Source organism: Falco peregrinus, chromosome 3, assembly GCF_023634155.1.
Source record: "Falco peregrinus isolate bFalPer1 chromosome 3, bFalPer1.pri, whole genome shotgun sequence".
Classification (NCBI taxonomy): domain Eukaryota; kingdom Metazoa; phylum Chordata; class Aves; order Falconiformes; family Falconidae; genus Falco; species Falco peregrinus.
This window is the reverse complement of record NC_073723.1, coordinates 66,802,711-66,823,266: the sequence shown is the minus strand read 5'-3', so window position 1 is coordinate 66,823,266 and position 20,556 is coordinate 66,802,711. Positions and strand designations below refer to the sequence as shown.

The 20,556-nt window shown below is 35.6% G+C and overlaps 1 protein-coding gene across 1 annotated transcript in view; it reads right to left on the bottom strand.

Annotated features, from left to right (window-relative positions):
- The window catches only part of DOK6 (docking protein 6), a 253,197-nt gene that overhangs the window by 99,441 nt on the left and 133,200 nt on the right, over positions 1-20,556 (bottom strand). The gene's annotated exons all lie outside the window — the stretch shown is intronic.

Sequence of the window (20,556 nt, the reverse complement as noted above, 5' to 3'; positions counted from 1 at the left end):
CTATCTATCTATCTATCTACACAGTATATCTAGTAGGCCTTCTTGAAAGAGAAAATGCAATTTAAAAAAAAGTACAGATAATATCTGAAATATTATTTACTGCTCTTTAGGTGAATCTGAACTATTAAAGTACTTTCTGTTTCTAAAGGTTCTAGAGTATATTTTAGGAGCAAAGGAAAAAAAATGTAATAAAAAGATCTTCAAATGAAAAACTTCCTTCTCTGCTGTACGGAACAGCTATGCCTGTCAAGTTTGCCTGAATAATTTATTTCTTCAGTTTTGTTCATCTTCTTTTGGTCTCAGATCAATTTGGGCATTAGCTGGAACATTCGTGTGAAAATTTAAAACCTCCTAGTACTTCCTGAGTCCTCCATTGCATCCCACTGACATACATCGTAGCGCTCCCGATCTGCCAGTCTACCAAGAGATAAAATCCCCCCAAGCACAGCAACCCCTCTCCACACCCAGCCACATCCTATCCACTTCCCAAACTTAACATCACAAAATTCCTGGCATTTGTCAAACCACCAACACCTGAAGTTGGCATTCAACACAGTGGGAAACCACAGCTAATAAAAATAATGCAACTAGGCTGTCTGCCTTTTATTATAGGATAGGCTTCACCGCAGGGAAACTTTCTGGAGAGCAGGCTTGGCACCAAGCACACACTGAGTGTCCACTGTCACAGTCAGTGTACACCTGATCATCTTTAGGAGTGGGGGACTCCAAGCATCTAGAAATGTCTCTATTAAACTGCCACAGTTTTTTCATTCCTATTTTTAGGAACAACTGGAAAATACTTACGTGACAATCTCTCAAATGTAGTGCTGAAATTCGGAGAGAGAGAAAAATACTGAATGCAAGCCCTGAAGTGTGTAGTGATAATGACTCATCGTAATTAGTGAAAATTTATATCCAAGAAAAATCTTTCCATGACTAATTAGTACAGTACTCAAATTCTCATCTGGTTAGGCATAGATCTCATGACAAAAAAAAATTGTTGGACAAGAAAGGGAGACAGGCATGCAATTCCAGGTGTCTAAAACGCTTTGGATACCCTCCTTTCTGCAGGGTCTTGAATAATCCAGGAACAGATTATAGACTGAATTCTCTGATTGTAAGCTATCAGTAGACTGAATTCTCAGGCAGGCAGCTCAAATGATCGAGCCTGTTCTGGGATTTTTGAGAGCCAAATGTGGCTGTTGTCACAGAGGTACAAACAGTTTGGGGGGCTTCTTCAGAATGCTGTTATCAAAGGGGTTTCCCCTTGATTCCCATTCCTGAATTTATGCAATCTTTGTCTCAGGGGACAGAAATCCAAAGTTTTTCTTCTCATAACATCCTCAGCTTCTGGTGGTAAGGGACAGAAATTCTGTCAGTAACATCCAGATGACATTTAACTTCATATGTGAGAAATAAATATTAAGGTAACATTGTACTGTTCCTTTATGCTCCTACAGGTACAGCCTCCTTGATGGAAGCAAGGAGAGAATAGGTTTATCTCTGAACAGTAATAAACACTCCAGGCTTTTAAAAGAAGTAGGATGAATTTGTTTAAAAGCCTATCTCCAAAATTTATCTTCTGTTCATGCATGAAGTTTCCCTCCTGTTTTCCCTTCCCCTCCTTCAGCTTTTGCCATTTCTTCGGATATTCATGAAGCCGCTTGGACCAGAGCCATGCCTTATAAATTATACCCTCCCATGGAGAGGGCTTCATGCCAGGTAGATGATGAAAATGGACCACAAGACATGCTGCCATGTTCTGGCAGCACGCAGAGAGGGTGTAGGGGGCAGCACACCAGCACTTGAGTAAATCAAGCCCCCCCAGGGAGGGTTTCCACTGAGTCATCCAACATCTGCTTCCAGCTACAGATAAACTCAGGGGAATCTGGGCAGAAAGACTGGTGGTAGCACAAAGGTGACAGTGCAAATCTAGTCCAGTGCTCCCATGTTTCGTTCCCTTCCCTCTCACAATTTCTTTTCTGCCTAAACTGTATCACAGAACAATATATATCCTGATAGAATGTATAAACTCTGTAATTTTTCCTGGAGCGTTGTCAGGATGTAGTATTTTACGTATTTTACAAAATCTGCATTTTATTACTTACTTTCATTGTGCCTGCACCCAGACTGAAAGAGTACATTCTGGAAATGCAGAATGAGATGATGGTAAACAAACACTGAACTAACCTTTCCAATTCTACAAACTATGAAGAAATGAAAACACATTGGCATTTCCATAAATCCAGTTTAATGTCAATATATATTCAAAACAGGACTCACGTAAAAGCACTAAGTTCTATTTATATGTATTCTCACACCACATTTCCCATAGATTTTTGGGGAAACAACATAAGCATTGTTATAGGAAACTGTTTCTTGTGGGCATCTTTGTTTTCATTTCCTCAATCCACTTGCCTTTCTCTATTATAGGAACATTTAGATCTTGAAAGTTTGGATCCAGAAACTGCCTTTCAGAGTGTTTGACTCTGGCAGTTTAATTTAAGCTGCTGCTTCTTCACTGCCATACATTGATGATTAGACCCAGATTAGACCATTCTCCAGCTGCCACTCAGAAGAAACTTATCTTACTGTGAGCATTATAAGGTCACGGCTATATTTTGCAAAGTGTAGGCTATAACACACATTGTATTACTGTATAACTCAAAATTTGTATCTTAAAAAAACGATCAACTTAATAGTACAGAAAATATAGTTTCAATGCAGAACCGAAATATCCTCCCACAGATTTGTGTCTGCTGTCAGAAGCATCAACATTATCTACAAATGTGTTTGAAAGGTCAAGGGTATGAGGATATTGTGCAAGACAGGTTTACCTAATGCATCCTAATAGCTGTTGCTTACTTGCAAGGAATTGCCTTCAACCTTTTCCTTGACAGACATGTGAAATCTTCAGGAGCAGGCGAATCCCCTTTCAAAGCCAAAGCCTTTCATCATGTGCATCTATAAAGCAGTTCACCATTCTTTTGTAAAAGGTCTATAGAATGTTTTGTGTTTCTGGATAACAAATTAAATATTATTTATGATTTTAACAATTTGTTTATTGTAATTTATACTACATAAATGCATTAGTCATAGTAGCAATCTTCAGGAATGGCAGCTACCATGTCACAAAACAGTGATAGTATTGTTACTTCTTTATTTTGATTACATGCATATGTTGAAATAGATGAAAAATTACAGAAGAACCAAGTCATAAAAAACTGACAGCAAAATTCTTCTCTTTATATGCATCTAGATTAGATTTATTGGTGCTAAATGCTGAGGGTTTAGCCATAACTTGTACTTGTCATTGGAAAATTTAGTTTCCTTTTAAGATAACTGAATTCTTGGACTGCATGATAAATTGTAAAGCATGCTTTTACAGCTATAAGTAAAATCCAAATACTTGCATTTTCATCTTTACTATTATTCAATTATAAAACACTTCTATACAAATGTCATGAGGTGAGATAAAATACAAAAAGGATAGGAGACCTTGATTAGGCATTGTTTATTGCATAATAAATATTACTGGGAACTCATCTGTAAACGTGTTACCTTATTATTGGCAGTATTTTCCTGCAGTTTAACTGATCTTCTAGGTCATGCCTGCAGTCATATGTAATTTCTACTTCAGTTCCAAGGTGATTAAACTGTTACTGTATCTACTCCAACCACTTCAGTTGTACATTGCAAATAAGTAATATCACAGCAATATAAATGGGTTTGTTGATGTAATAATGGTGATGAAATAATATTGGCAAATGGTGTTAGAAATACAAATTTGTAATAGTGAAAGAGCTCTTTTGCTACTTAGGGTTTTAAACGGTTCATGTTACACATCATGTTCTACAGGGGGTGGGCGGGGGGGTGGGACGTAGATACAGGTATACGGATACATTTCACTTCACTGTTCTTAGTGATCCTCTAGGTCTCTAAGGCTAGAGGCAGGATTACTTTCAGAGTCCTAATTTGGGAAGCATTCTACATGTGGAGTAAATCAACTACCTTCTGGATCGTGACAACTTCACATTCTTTCACATTTACCTCCTGTGATCATATTGCACAATCCTACAGGAGCCTGCCATCACAGCCGAATACCGCTAGCCTGGGATAGAGCCCAAAAGAGGTGACCACTCCTGATCTGTCCAGCTGTTGCCTCCTTGAGTAATGCCACGTCCTGCTCTGCAAGGCAGTGCTTTCCATGCCAGCAGATCCCTTCCATCACTAGCAGCAGCAAGTTACCACATTCATTAAAAAAGGGCTCAATTTCTATGCAACTCTTAAAGTTTAAAACAAGATGAGGAAGTTTGCCTCTTCCCCTTCTCACAGCCCACATAAAGTGATGTGACAAAGGATTTAAGTTGGAAATAACGTGTATGCAATATTAGAGGGGATAACAAACATTGTCCTTGTGCAAATCAAAACAACTCACTCTTTGAGCTTTCCCTAATATCAAACTAACCAAACCCAGAATGTCAGTTTCTTAATTTCTGAAATAATTTTATGTATTTTCTGCACAAATTGTTTGACTCTTCTTCCCTCTAAATGACTTTTATATGACGTCCAAATCCAACTGAATATTTTTACTCTGAACGAAACCAAAGAATCTTTCCTGTTTGGATTAGTAGGCCTTAGACCTGATATTCTCTACCAAGAAAGAATGATGGTGCAGAAAAGTCACAAGTGACAATTTATCTCTTCTAAAAATCACCCAGTCTTAATTAGAAGTTAATAGGAAAAAATATGATAAAATTCCCACAAGACTGATGTGCCACATATAATATATACAGCAACTTAATTTCATTTTTTTTTCACTAGCAAATAACACTATTGCCTGCAGGAATGTAATTCGTTATCAAAATCAATAATACCTTAAACCCCTATATCCTTTATCAGGATATATATCATCCTTTGATGATTCAAACATGATTTTATTTGATAAATGTTTTAAATGTTATCTAACACTGACTCCACTACTTAGGGTACTTTTACTAGAGCACATCACAGACACTCAAACACAGATATAAATAAAGCAATGTTGCTATTTCTTATCTCTGCTCAGAGGAACATATGGATAGCGCTTATTTTGGTAATAACATGTATTACTGATTAACACTATGCATCAATTAGGCAATTTTTTGTAAATGATAGATAGGAAGCAATGAAGGGGACGTAAGTTCTATTCAGTTTAAAAGAACAGAAAATTTGTAAGTAGACTAAAACTTGTTTTCAATTAGATAGTAACAGGGATAGTGGGCTGCAAGTCTGAAAACAATTTGGTTATTAAAATGATTTTTTAATTGACCAATTATATTTCAAGATATTTTATGAGATATTTTATGAGATATGGGACTCATACACAGAATTCTTGCTTGTGTTTCAACTAATACTACCTCTAAGGAAATTTTTTTTGTTTTTTTATTTAACTGTGATTTTTGGATCTTTCACCTGGAGTGGAGGGCCCTGTTATTACCTAAGTGTAAATCACTGAACCAAAAACACAAAGGAAAAGCATGAAAGAAAACAACATATACTATTAAATTTCATTAACTTATTGAAAATGTTCTATATTCAAGCTGTGACAAAATATTTTAAAGGAAATCTGACAATATTCTGTCAAAAAAAAAAGTCAGTGAGTCAAGTTCCTCAAAAATTTGTCATTGCCACTTTTTCCTTTTAACACCATTAAGACCCTTAATGTTTAACTATTTCCAGCTATTTTTCTAAATATACCATCAGTTTAATGACTTTCCCACCCTTCTCTGTACAATTTGAGCATTTTTTTTTTCTTAAGGTAATACTAAATAATGCAGAAATCGAGCTAAATGAATAACTACAGAATACGAATACATATTCTTTAACTGTTGGTATATTGTGCTAATGCACTTTTTTAACTAAGGGAAGATATAGTCTAAGTATTATAAAAAAATAAACTCATTTTCTTATCATCTGCTATTTTAAATTTGTGTTGGCATAAGGATAGTGCAGCTAATTACAATAATTACAAACAACATTTACTAGGTATAGTAAAATTAAAACTGAAATTTCTGCCAAAAATCATCCATACTTATTTGAAAATGCTGCAAGATACATCACAAAGGGAGTTCTGGTAATTTTAATTTGTGCATGTACCTGCATTTGCAAATAGTCATCTGTGCATCCCTGTAGTTATCAAGGTATATGAAAACTGACATTTTCCTGACAATACCTCCTTCGTTTCTGCAAGTCTGATCAAAAGTGCCAGCTTGAATAATGAGCACTCAGCTACAAAATCATCTACTACCCTGTTCATAATATAAACACAATGTTAAGTGAATGCTTTTAAGGGCAATAAAAGTATTTTTTAAAAAATATCATAATGATGTTACTGTCTATTAAACTGTTTTCCTAAAATAGACTTTAGTTGCACATAATATCTGCTCTTACCTACATTGCTCCTCCTTTCAATTGCAACATTACAGGGAAAGAGCACCCTTCACTCAAACCCTAAAATAAATGCTCCGCAATGCTGACTAGCAGTCCCTAACTAAAGTTAAAGCAATGGGAAAAAAAGTATCCCTATCGCAAATGATGCTTGAGAATGTAGTTTTCATACAGAAACAGAACTCACTTAACTTGTTTAAAAAATAGAGAATGTATGGGAAAATGAAGAAAAATAGTCTACAAGAAAGCAATTTCCTTTGCTCAATACTAGTGCTACTGTAACTGTACGACTTTTTTTTTTTTTTTCCTTTAGGTCGATGGCAATTTCTGCTATTAAAAAAGGTGAGTATCACTTTACTCAGTGATTAGTGCTACAGAAATTAATGAAGCCATTCCAAGAAGAAAATGTTACTTAGTGGATAAATTAGTCCTTGAGGGTAGATGTATAGGTATTTTTACAAATCATGTTTTCTATTTCACGCTGGGGATTTGTGACTGTCATTATACCGTAAATGTTTATCAGGCATTTGTATGTCCAACAGATCAACAATGAGCTGATAGAGCATCATTACTAAAAAATATTCTGGCAAACTTTCACTCTCAATTCAAACCTTTTTTCAAGTGCGAAGTAATAATTACATAAACCTACCTGAATGTAGGAGAAACATTTACATCTTTTCTGAAACTAACAGGCTAGTTACAAGAATCTGGCATGGGAATTAGACAGTTCCCCAGGACTGTCAATCCATACCTGTTTCAACAGTTATTAACATTAAATGACAATGGCACGACAGTAAAATAACATCAGGCAGCTTGCCTGTAGTGGGAATGACATAAGCAGGATCGGTCAAAAAGGGTCTGTCACCAGTAACATAACACACAGAGGATGCTATCACATCATCTTATGCAGCTACCCCATGATTGGCAGTTAGCAACAGCATTTTTCTGGCTTAAAAATTTTGTAACATTTCAGATTTAGACTACTCCCACAATACTTTTAATCTTCTTGGAAAAGTTATAGGGCCTTTTCTTAAATGCATGGGAAATTTAATACCTTCTCATAAATATGAAGTATGCTCCTCTCCCATTGTCAAGTGTTTAAGTTATGGTTTAGTAAGAGGATCCATACCTAATAAACTAGTACAAATCCTAAGGTTAATTTCACATTATTTTTTTTAGTATCTTAAATATTCAGTTTTACCTTTGACCTATTGACTAAAATCTTGCCACCTGAAGATCAGAAAAAGAGTTAGATGAGGTAATTAATTCTGAAAACATTATTTTCCTACACAAAATCAAGCTGACAAGGCCTAGTTTCAATATACAGAAGAAAAAAAATATGTAGCATTGGCACTATATGCTTCATTGCTCTTATGTGTTTGACCATATGACACTCACTCCAGCCATCTGAATAGCTTCTGCATTATACCAATAGAAGCAGACAATGACTAGCAGACTATGAAGTCCTTGCAATCTCCCTTTCTTCCTTTCTTTGGCTAAACATGTCTGACTGAAGCAAGACTTACAGCTGTGAATACTTAGATTTATTAAACATTGTCCTATTTTGGCTGAGCACGGAGGGCAGTGTTAGTGTTGCCCCCTTACGATGTTGCAGACTCTAGGAAACCTTTCCTGCATGATGCTATATACCACTTCAGAATAACAAACCTAATCAAAGACTAATCTTTTTCTTATTGTGCTTCCATTGCCCATGAGATACAGCATTTTTCCCCAAATCCTAAAACTAGTCTTGTAATGCTGTGAATTTGTTCTACTACTAGAGTTAACAAGAGTATTTTATGACAAAATAAAGCACAAAGAAAGTCATTCAAAGCAATTACAGACAACTTCTGACTGAAATAATCTGCAAGAACATAACGTGGTATGTGCTCTACTTGATTTTCAGTTGCATAAAACTTTTCTCTCAGAAAAAAACAAAGTATTAGGTAGAGATGACTGCGTGTCTTCTACTTAACTCTTGGTGGATTTTGATGTGGTGATACTGAAAAAAAAATCTTAACAGTTCATAGTCTAGAGTTAGCATCTAGGGAAATATAATGAGAAATGCCTGTCTCAAATTTCATATCTACAGAATTAAACCCAAAAGGGATTGATTTTTATTATGAGTTTTTCACATTTCTTATTCTCATTTTACACTTGTATCTCTTTTTCTCAGGATGAAACGGATCCCTATATTTGATACATGCAAATATTATTTCAACTAGAAAATGTTCTAGGAAAATAGACATTCTTTGAATGTCTATGAAAACAGACCTTTTCCGGTCAGGCAAACCTTCTGTAAATACTAATCTCCTAAAATAAAATTGTATTGAAATGATGCCATTTTAGATTCCTGGTTTCCGATATACACTACTGTTATCTCTACCAAGATGATCTTAAGTAAGAGGCACGTATGGTTGCCTGTGAAAAGGCAGTCTGCTTAAAGTTGAAACTTAGAATCCCAATTTTCATTAACTAATGAGATTTTAAAATATTTTTATATTTATTTCAGTGGAACACTTCTAAGATTCAGTACAGCAGAACTACATCCTTTGCTGAACCAGGAATACAGCAAATAAATTCAACCTCAATTATGTGTAATTTTCCTCCAAGAAAATCAGAGTAAGTCTTGATGAAAGCAATCTTACAGAATATACCAAAATCCAATCATTTGAAACTTCAAGAACTCTGCTGAATGATGGCTTAAGGCCACGTTAACTGGAGAGTCACTGATGAAAGACTGTTTTACTTCAAATCCTTATTTAAGAGTAAACAACTCATCATGAAAGTATAAAGAATGTTTAAATTTAATTTTTTGAATCCTATAAAGTGGGAACTGCACAGGAAGATTAGGACCTAGGTTTGTAAATCAGGGGTGCTGATTGCAGTGAAAAACAGTATCTGAAGATGTAGCAGTAATTTATGCACACTGGTGATCACTTGCCCACTTACAGCTTACTTGTGAACTGATTTATAAACACAGACAGTACTGGAGGGCAGAGGATAAACATCCTTTCCTTTATGGAAGGGTTGGATTAATACACTAGCAAAGACTGGTTGCCTTCTGTGTTCCTTACTTGGACTCCAGGCAAATGTCCTTTTCGGGATGTCTCATGAACTAAACAAAATTCAAATCCACATTCTCCCTGGCTATCTTTTAATGGAGAGAACAAGCAAGACAACAAATTATAAACGTAAATGAATTAAGAGTAGGGATGAGGAAATCAATTGCTTCCATTAAAAAAGGAGTTACCCAGCACCATCAGCACACTCAATAAATGGGCAAAATTACAATATATAGGCTGTCATATGTTTTCCCCTATTTTCTGCATTAATGCTTTTAAATGAGAAAATGACTTGAATGTTATTCTTCTTTCTGCTTGGAAATTGTGGCGTACTCCTAAAAGCTCTACTGCCTTAAAAAATGTAAAAATAAATAACCTTTTGAATTTGTGAGTGTAAACAGGGGTTTCCTGACTTACTCGTAAACATATGAATTTCACATCAGGGCTTTTTAACATAACACAGGATCACAGTGTTATGATGAGATCATAATAGCAGCCAAATCACAAAAAGCAGCTAAATGCATAATTTTCTTCTTTCTTTTGAGTCAGATAAGGGCAGGCAGACACTTAGTATTCTTCACATTTTCACAATAAAACCTAACATATATCTTTGCATAGAATCTTTATAACTTTCAAAAGTAATGGATCAGTTTCCATGCCCAAAACTAATAGTGTAATATAGTAGTTTGAAGCATGAATGAAAGAAACTTATTATATAAATGATAGTGACATTTTGGAGGAGTAATGCTTTACTGAGCTAGAAAGAGAGAAACCCTTTCTGTTTATATCAGAAAAATTGGCATCTTCTTTTACTCCCTTGATTTGATCCTTTATGAAGTCCAAGGTCTACACTGACAAATATATGTATAATGCTTATAAGTATAAAGATCAAATTTGAATGAAAGTTTTTACATATACTCAGAGTTATAAATTTGTAGGTTTTCTTCAAGATTCCATTAAAGACAATACTTTTCAGAATTCATAATAAATCTTCATCAGCTTACATAAATGTTTTTTACATGTCATCTATTTGATTCACAAAGGAGAATAAAATTATAAATGTGATGACCTTACCAAATTAGAATTATTTAAAACCTCATAATTAACGGGCTACCACAATTTTCTTAATTTAGCGTGCATGCAGATACAAACTGCCTGTAAAGTAGTTTGACATAATCACATGCAGAAACATACAACTTTTTCTCCAACTTCTTCCTACTCAATTTTCTCATAGAATGATCATAGATCTTAAAAATAAAGCCTTAAAAATCAAGATATTAGGCCTTTTCACTTAGATCGTTGACTTACACTATTATTTTTTAATATACTTCTGTCTACATTTTACTAAAATGGCACGTTTTTTATAGGCTATGAATCCAAGGAAATGTCCAGATATCAAGAAATGGATAGCAGGGCATTGCATCTGAAGGACTAATTAATGATGCATATGATTTTTAGAATTTCTTTTCAGTTGGTCCTTACCCGCAGTAAACTACATTTTCATCTAAGTTACACTTCTATAGATAAATAATAGACACTTCTCAGCAAAAAGCGTAACTGTCAATATGAAATACCATGTGGAATCAAAACTAGTTATACTCAGAACACATTGGAATTCATTAGACAAATGTAATACAGAGAAGTTACATATCTGAATAATGCTGACTTGTACTCTATTGATGATGAGTTAACAGCAGCAAGGACAGAAATTACTAACGGGGCAGTGCCACTATATCTGGTGACATATGCTGGGAGCATTGCTTCCTCAATCACATAGTTATCATGGACATTGTACTACACTTGAAAAAGATTCACACTGTCAAGTGAGAAAAAACATTTTGAAATAACATTGGCTTTTTGAGTTCCCTGCATTAATTCATTTCCCATCACTAGACAGAGTTGAGGAGATAAATGTCAGACACCTGTTTAATTCACTTCTCATATTTTCAGTGAGGTGGCTGTAAGCTATAGCAAAGTTTAGGCTCACTTCCTTGCACATTCAAGCAAATTTATCTTGGTAAGATCATTGATATTTAGAATATAAAGCAGAAGCTACACAGTAAGACATTTATCATTCTTACTGGACTAATGTTTACAGGTTTACCTTACACAGTCCTGTCTTCTCTAAATAGGTTAGCTTAATTATCTAGAGGCCTGTCCATTAGCACATTCAAATTTTCATTCATTTTATATTTATTACCCGTATTTATTTTATATGGCCACAGCACATTCTCTAATCTCATTATTTCAATTTCTAGGTCCAGTCAAAATTATCCATAACAAAATCTAGGCAGAAAAAACAGCTGTAATATTGACTTCATTATTTATTTATGGAATAAAAACTTCAGTTTAAACTTCAGTTACAGGACTGATTCCCCCTGAAATTGAAACAAAATGCTAAGCTACTGAGAAGTTTGGCCAGTGAAGACATTTCTAAAGAAACAGTTAAATTTGTTCTGTTACTGAGCAAGTACCATTTTGAAATGGAGTTGACTATTTTCCAACAGCAGTCCAAGGAGCTATCTTTGGGGGACACTTTACAAAGTACTTCCCATTTGTTGAAACTGAGATAATATGTATCAGTGAGCCATTGTTCTTATCTGGAAGATGATTAAATGATCTCCTTGCTGACAGACTTGGTTCCCTTTTCCACTTCATTAATTCTAAGTTTGCTAAATTTTTCAGTTAGCCAATAGACCTACTTTTTTCTCCTAAACTCAGGAGTATTTTTGACTATGTCCAGTTTAGAAACAAATGGTGTTTCATAATAGACCAGTTTATATGATTTCATTAATATAAAAATAACAGTATTATACTTTATATAATATATAATATAGTATTATATATTATACTATATATAATATAGTATTATATAATACATATAGTATAATAACTTTAGAATTACACACACTTTTTAAGGAAAGGCTTGGTTTTAAAAACAAACGAGGAAGTTGAGATTAGTTTTTCAAATTTACCTTACATGACTAAAAACATGCAAGCTAATCACTCCTTAATGCTACCCAATAGTCTCATAAGAGTTGCTGACAACTCTATGCTGCTGCAGTTTTCAAAAAAATTCATTGCAACATTAAGTCCAGATACAGACAGAAACATGGAAAAACTAAGATATGTCCCATATTTTCAAAATGTACAGCTTTCCAGGAAGAAAACAGATCTAGTTTTCTATCATTTAGAAGCAGGCCAAGAGTCCTCATAATTCTGATTAATATACAGCTTTCACTTCAAAGTAAGGCTCAAATCTTCATAAGACATCAAAAGACTAGCACATGTTATAAAGATTTTGCTAAATGTAAAGCTTAAACCCCTAACACCTGCCAGAACACTGTATGAGTGCATTGTTACAAGCAAAGCATTAATACAGCTTGGAAATATTTACATTACTTTTGTGGACAGAAGTGTTAATTTTGTCTTCACTTTGGCATGAAGAATTGATATGAGTGTTCACTCAATTTGAATGAAGAAAAAAAATAAATCCATCAAATATGATGCAATCCAAAACTTGCTTGAAAGGATGCACTGAACTGTCACCAAAACTAAACTGGTCACCAAAACCTATCAAACAGTATTCCAAGTCTGATCCTCCAAACACCTGCAAAGCTTAAACCTAATATAATGTTTATTCTGCTTTCTGGAATAATTAAAAATTAGTAAGAACTGAATCTAAAGCAAAAATTCAAAATTTTTCCCAAATAAGAGCACAATTTTTTTTATATTTTTATATAAAATATTCATACCAATGCTAGCTTTTTCAGCAGGAGGGAGAAAAGTAATATATTTGCCATCATTAATACCTTACTTTCCTTATTTGCATAAATCTATAATATTCTATAGATTTCAAAGCCAATTAAAATTGAAAACCAGATTTAACCATATAAATATTAAAAACTTAAATGCATCTGCATTCAAGAGATTCCCTCATGTTTTTTCTATAGATTAAATTCAGTTTTACCCTCAGATTAACTTGCAAAGCAGGTTTAGTAGCAGTTGGAAGCAGCTGGAATTGCTTAAAACAAAACTTTAAAAGCAGCCATGTTTTAGGAGAGAAATTGAAAAAAAAAAAAAAAAAGCTTTTTTAGACCTCAAAGGTTCATTTTTCTGTACAAGTTACAGAAACATTGTATGAATGTACCTGAACTGCAGTTTCAGAAAATATGTTCACATTTTCCTGTTTCAGTGCAATCTTCATATAGAAAAGACTGAATTGCAATTGATACCATATTGATGTGACGAAAAGCAGTGCACTTTGGGCCACTTTTAAAAACCATTCTCCTTTAAAACTACATTAAGAGAAGCACCAATTTTGACTGATCAAGCTTTTCTTTTAAATTAAGCTTCTTTGGGTGTATGAAGCACAATTTGCTTCTTGGCCTTAGACTGAATTTCCTTATTTGAAATAAAAAAAAGAAAAGATTTAGTGTAAGATCTCCAGAGAATTTAAGGCTGAATGTCCCAAACTGACAGAGAAACTATTCACAGAGTATAATCCATTCAAGAAAACATTCTTATTTATTTACCAAGGAAAAGGACAAGATCTCTCTTTGAGAGATCTAATGCTGACTTGCTTGAAACTTAATCGCAGGGTTATCAATCACTGTAAACAGGGGAATCTCAGTTGTCTGGGAATACACTATTTAGAAACTGAAATCTCTGGTCACTGGCATATTTGTGATTCATTTTCATATCTACCTGAAATCTGGGAATCTTTTTGGGATAAATTTTATGCATAAATGGGACCATTTTATGAAAGTTTGTATGTTTGCATGTTTGTAACTGGAACCCTATTTTTGGAGATCAATGAACTACTCTAGTTAAATCTCAAATAATTGAAGCTGGTCTCAATAATGCTAGACTACTCTCAGAAAATACAGTCTTGATAAGACTACTGTTAACACCAATGCATAACTACTGGGAAGAAGTTGATAATTTAAAACACAAATGTCATACTCTATACAATTCACAAAAGGACTGGATGCTTCTCCAGGTAAAGAGATTGTTTTGTGTGCTAGTTCTCAGAGGTTAAGAGGCTGTAATTACTTACTGGAAAGCTTTTTGTACTTTTCTGAAGGGAGTACATTTTCTATTTTTATTTGGAGGACATAAATAATAGATGTTGTACTCTTTTCAAAAACACAGGAAAAATCAACAATATGAATTACTGAAATGTAGTTATTTCTACCTAAAATTTATTTATGTTCTTAAAGGTAGGCCATAGTTCAATACGTTTTCCCATTAAATATTGCCAAAGGGATTAAAAAAAAACGGAATGGGCTGTGACAGTGCATTAAGCAACTTTGCTTTGCAGGTATGGAAGCTGGGACAACTAGAAATCTCACAAGAGCATCGGGTCAGAGGTCACATAAATCTTTGCCTATCACTATATAACTGCAGTAGTCCCAAACATGGTTCAGTCTTAGGAATTGCTTTAGTTCTCACTGCTAGCCAGCTGTGAAATGCAAATGTATAAGCTTTACGAATCCCCCTGACTGCAGTTCCATTCGGATTGTTCAGCAGGGCTGGGTTAATGCTGATAGCAACATTCACATTGGCAGTAACTTCTAGAAACCTCTCCAAATGTTATGAAGATAGATGTACAGTGGACATCAAATATTGATCTTTGGGTGGGTTTTTTTGTAGTTTGTGGTTGTTTTGTTTGGTGGGTGTTTTTTTTTTAAAACGTGCAGAGATTTGTCCAAAATTTTCATGACTAGACTACAAGAAGTAGAATATCCCATGCTGAATATGTGGTTAAGCACACCTTAGCAGCACACAAAACTTTCTGTGCTCATTTACACATGCTGTTCTTCTCAGCTTGCCTTCATTCAGTGACAAAAGTGTTTCAAAAGGCTTGAAACAGTTAACCTACTAACAGTCCCATATAACTTTTAACACTGTAGGTAGCTACATGTAATGCGATGCAAGCTGAATAGTGACAAAGAATGAAAAATAGATCGGGTGTTTTGGGTTTGGAGCAGTAAATTGTCATGTTATTCACTGAACTCTCCTTAGGATCAACTAGCCATACATCATCTGTCAATACTCCAAATTCAATCTATAAATTACTGTCAGGATTTTTTTGCTGTCACTAAATGTACGTTATTCTCAGGAGAGGTCAGGAACCACAGAAGTCATGTAATTTTACAGGGTGATACATATTCTTAAATCCCAGAAGATTTGACCTACATTCCATGTAGATGAGAACTCTTTATCTCAGTTGATAGTTGGATTCTACTCCAGTGTTAGCGAAGTTGTGGAAAACAGATGGAATATTACACAATCCCAGAGGGAAAGAAGTAGAAATGTGCCCAAACACAATATGTATAAGTTAAGTTATTGTATTTTCTGGGTTTTTTTCACAGAAAAATTTTAAATGGGAAAAATAATGGAAAAAAGGAAACAATCTAGAAGTCCACCAGCTATGTACTTCTTTACTGACATATTACTACTGAGTCTGTAACATCCCAGTACCTGCCAGAAGAACAGACTGAAAGCATTAGGAGTTTGAGTGAGTGATAAGCAAAGTAAATAGATGTGCTTAAAACCCACGAGCCTTAATACTACTAGACCCAGTAATAAAAAAATAATGAAAGAAGAGACACAAAATAAATGATAAACAATTACACAGGATTATCTTAAACTTGCTTATTTGCTAACAATTCCTTCACAAAATATTGCTTCATATATGTATTGGCATAGCATATTGCATGGCAAGGTTATAGTAGTAGAGGGTCTAAGGGAGCACCTTCTGTGAGAAGCTGCTAGAAGCTTCCCCCAAGTCTGACAGAGCCAGTGCCAGCCGGCTCCAAGACAGACCCGTTGCTGGCCAAGGCTGAGGCCATCAGCAATGTTGGTAGTGCCTCTACGAAAACACATTTAAGATACAGTAAAAATGCTGACAGCAGCATGTGATAGGGAGGAGTGAGCAAAAATGAGAAACAGCCCTGCAGACATGGTGAAAGAAGGAGCGGGAGGAGGTCCTCCAGGCACCAGAGTAGACCCCTCTGCAGCACTTAGAGAAGACCATGGTGGCACAGGCTATCTGTCCCCCTGCCTCAGCAGCCCATGGAGGACCATGGTGGAGCAGATATCCACCCTGCAGAGCACGCAGGACCCCATTCCACTACAGGTGGACATGCCCTCAGGTGAGCTGCAGCCTGTGGAGAGCCCATGTTGGAGCCGGCTCCTGGCAGGAGCTGCAGCTGTGGAGAGGAGGCTCTGCAGGAGCAGGTTTGCTGGCAGGGCCTGTGACCCCACAGGGGAACCACGCCGGAGTAGTCCATTCCTGAAGGACAGCACTCCATGGAAGGGACCCACGCTGGGGCAGTTCATGAAGAACTGCAGCCTGTGGAAAGGATCCACACTGGAGAAGTTCATGAAGGACCGTGTACAGCAGGAGGGACCCCATGCTGGAGCAGGGGAAGAGCATGAGGAGGAAGTGTTATGAACTGACTGTAACCCTCATTCCCTGCCCCCCTCTGCTGCTTGGGAGAAGAGCTGGGAGTGAAGTTGGGCCTGGGAAGAAAGCAGGAGGAAGGTGAATTCAGTTTTGTTTTTATTTCTCACTCTCCTACCTTCTTACTAGTTATCCCATGACAAATCTGTTTTGCCTGTTTCAGTAATTTATGAGCAATTGCCCTGTCCTTATCTTGACCCATGGGCTTTTCATCATATTTCTCCCTCTGTCCTGCTGAGGAGGGGGGAGTGAGAGAGCCGCTTGGTGGGCACCTGGCAGCCAGCCAAGGTCAACCCACTACAAAATAACTACATTCTCTGTGTCCTAGATATGAATGTTGGGAACAGAGGTAGTGCAGATTTCTTTTACTTAATAGTACAGTCTGAGTATTGTCATTGAACGTGTGCTGACTCCTCAGAGGTCTAGCGTCATATTTACTGGCAAAAACAGGTGATTATGTTTCTAATTTGACTCTACTGCAAACCAGATGAAAAACAAGGGAAATCTGCAGAGATATGATGCTTTCCTAACATAGGCTGCACTATTTACAGCCTAGTGCTGGCTTGCAGCCAAGACTGGTTGTATCCAGCCATGAAGACATAAAAAAAAAATAAAAAAAATTTCTTTATTAGACTCTCCCCTTCATAAGGCAATGAAAAATAGAAGCCTTTGCAAATGACACACCTTAACATGGTGCTAACATTCCTGCACAGTTTTGAAGCACAGGTCTCAAATCAGTGATGATTTGCTCTGAAATGTGTTATTCTTAGGGCTGGTTGGGACTTTTCTGACTAAATGCAGATTCATCAAGACAAGACCCAGATGCACTGTCAGGAATCTACCCATATCTGCCTGTCTGCCTGGCAAGCTGCTGAAGAATCCACAAGTTCAGCATCAAGGCAGGTGTATCTCAGTGATGGGGGTCAGAAGCCTAAAAGCCTGGGGAAGAATAGCTACACTACAATAATCAGGCTCTGGAGTTCTCCCTGAATTTCCAAGGAAAACAGCTTTGAATCTCCTTCTTACAAGAACATTTTTTAAATCTATTTTTAAATTGCAATCTTTAGAACAGAAGAAGTAGTAAATTTGAAACCATACAAATGTACATACACTATTACATTTCGTAGTCCTAGGTGGTAGAGAGTATATGCCTAGGAAATAAATTGAATCCACTTCTCTTGGGTTTACAAAAGACTGTAACTGAAATTAATATATATCATTAATTATGCTAAGGATAAAACAGTATCTTCATATATTTGTTTCATAGGACTAGCAGTTATTTCCAGCGTAGTACATTTATCAAACCCACTAAGAAGCTCAAAATTACATCAGGAAGAAATCTCATATAGAAATCTTATATAAAGATGCACAGTGTATTGGTAATTTCAGATATCACTTTAAGGTAAACAGCAAGAGGCTAAGAAAAAACATTTTTTTTTTTTTCTTTTATCCAAGTGTTAGACCATGTTGTTAGACTGCATTTTTATGGGCTTGTGCCATCACACTCATACACACTTTGTTCTGGTATAAAACATAGAGACTGCAGATACTGTGAGGTTCATCAGATGTCTAATAGCTTACAAAAAAATCCCCAAAACCAAACCAAGTGAGCGATTAGAAAACTTTCTATTCAAGTCCAACAAACAATTCCATACTTCCATATGCCTGACAGCCTAGACTCTACTATCCCTAACCTACCTCTATTCTGTGCTTACGGAGAAAAGTAACTGTATGCTGAAGTGCTAGGGCAGAGGTTTTGAGATTCATGTATTTCTCCTAGTCTCTCTAAAATCAATATTCAGCTGACCTTGAACCATCTACCAGAGGAAGCAGAAATTTCTTTGCTTTCTTCTGTTTGTCTTCTGAAGTTGTTCAGCTTCTGCAGGCAAGAACATATTTTTCTGCTCTTTTACTCTCGTGGAGTCCTACACACACTTTAAAATGGATGCTTCACTGTTATCTCAGCTATCTTGTTTGATTTTTTTTCCTATAGGAACAGTTAATATTTCATATAAATTTCAGTCCCTTTGAGTAAAACTGTGATAAGGAAAGCACCTACAGTGTCTACACTTCAATGTTTGTCCAGGAAGAATGAAAAATACAGAACTTCTCTATTTATCTAGATCCACTATGTCAAGCATTAATAAAGGGTACCCAGACAAGTTTACAGCACATGAACAGCAAGGGCAACTGAATGCTTATCATAGCTGCAATACACACAACTATGTAATGCAACTTTACAGAAAGAAAGAAAAAAATTCAGCTTCCACATGTTTTGACCATCAAAGTCTTAAATTTAGTGTTTCTCATACTGCAGTCCCAGAACAAATTTACCTTTTCTAATTTCCAAATTTAGCAATCTTACATCTTTCCTACTCATTTCGTCACAGCCCCTGTGCACAATCCTGCTAGTCTGGAAGTTAACCTTGTTTCCTTGCTGTCCCCCATTTGCCCTACAAATTGAAAATGCAGCAGTGTTCTCAGCTCAGGGACCTGCCTGGCAGAAGCGCTGAAGGGATAGTGACCATTTTGTGTGTCTACTGTTTTCAAATCTAGAAGCTGGCAATTCTACTAAAAGAAGATATGAATTTTTCTTCCCAAAATATTTTCTTTTAAACACTAATTAATTTTAGAATTAGGTTTGCACTCAAATAATAATCTAAAAGTGGATGAAAAGGACAGAAAGTAATATTATAGTACCTGTTCCATCAATATCTATGTCCTGAAGATGGGGTAGTATTTTCTGTATTTCTTCCATTTGCTAGCTATACATATTACCAATGTGTGCCAGAAAATGGTAACAATATAGTTCAGACAGATAACCACAGAAAAAAATGCACAGAAAAACAAAGACCATCAGAAATGCAACCAGATACAAGAAAAAAAGAGCAAAAATCCAAATATTTCTAATTTTTAAATGTTAAAGTCAGAATAAAGATGGATATTTATAAACAAACATGAAAAATCAGGAATTAAGTCACTATTAATGAAAAGGGAACTATCTGCCTAGAACAAAAGAATATGCATTGTAAATATTAATCTTAGAATATAACACTTATAACCATGACTCACACTGAACTTTGCCCTGAAAGTGGATAGTGTTTCAAATATTATGATCAAAAAGGGAGAATGTAAGAATCCAGAGAAACATATTTAGCTTCATGCAATGCCTGTCTTTTCACTCTCAAAATATCGTGCCACATGTGGAAGTGAGAACATGTATCTGACCTCCAATGAACCATAAAATTTACAGGGAAGTAACTAAGGCTGTTTTAGTATATTAAAAAATAAAATAATATTAAAAAAATCACAAACAGAAAGTAGAAAAGACAGGGTCATATATTTTCAAATAGCAACCTCTGACATTCTAACAGAGAAATATACTATTTTTTCAGAATAACTCCAACTATACAGAATTATTTTTCCATGATCCTGGAGCTTCAAACTCACAAAACTGTGAAAACGGGAACTTGTTTTAAAGCTCATGTAGCCATTTGTATTGTTAGCAATAACAGCAGCTATGATCACTGATGCTTCATCTCAAAGCCTCAATGTTTCACTGTAATTTTAATCCAAAACCTCCAGGCTTCT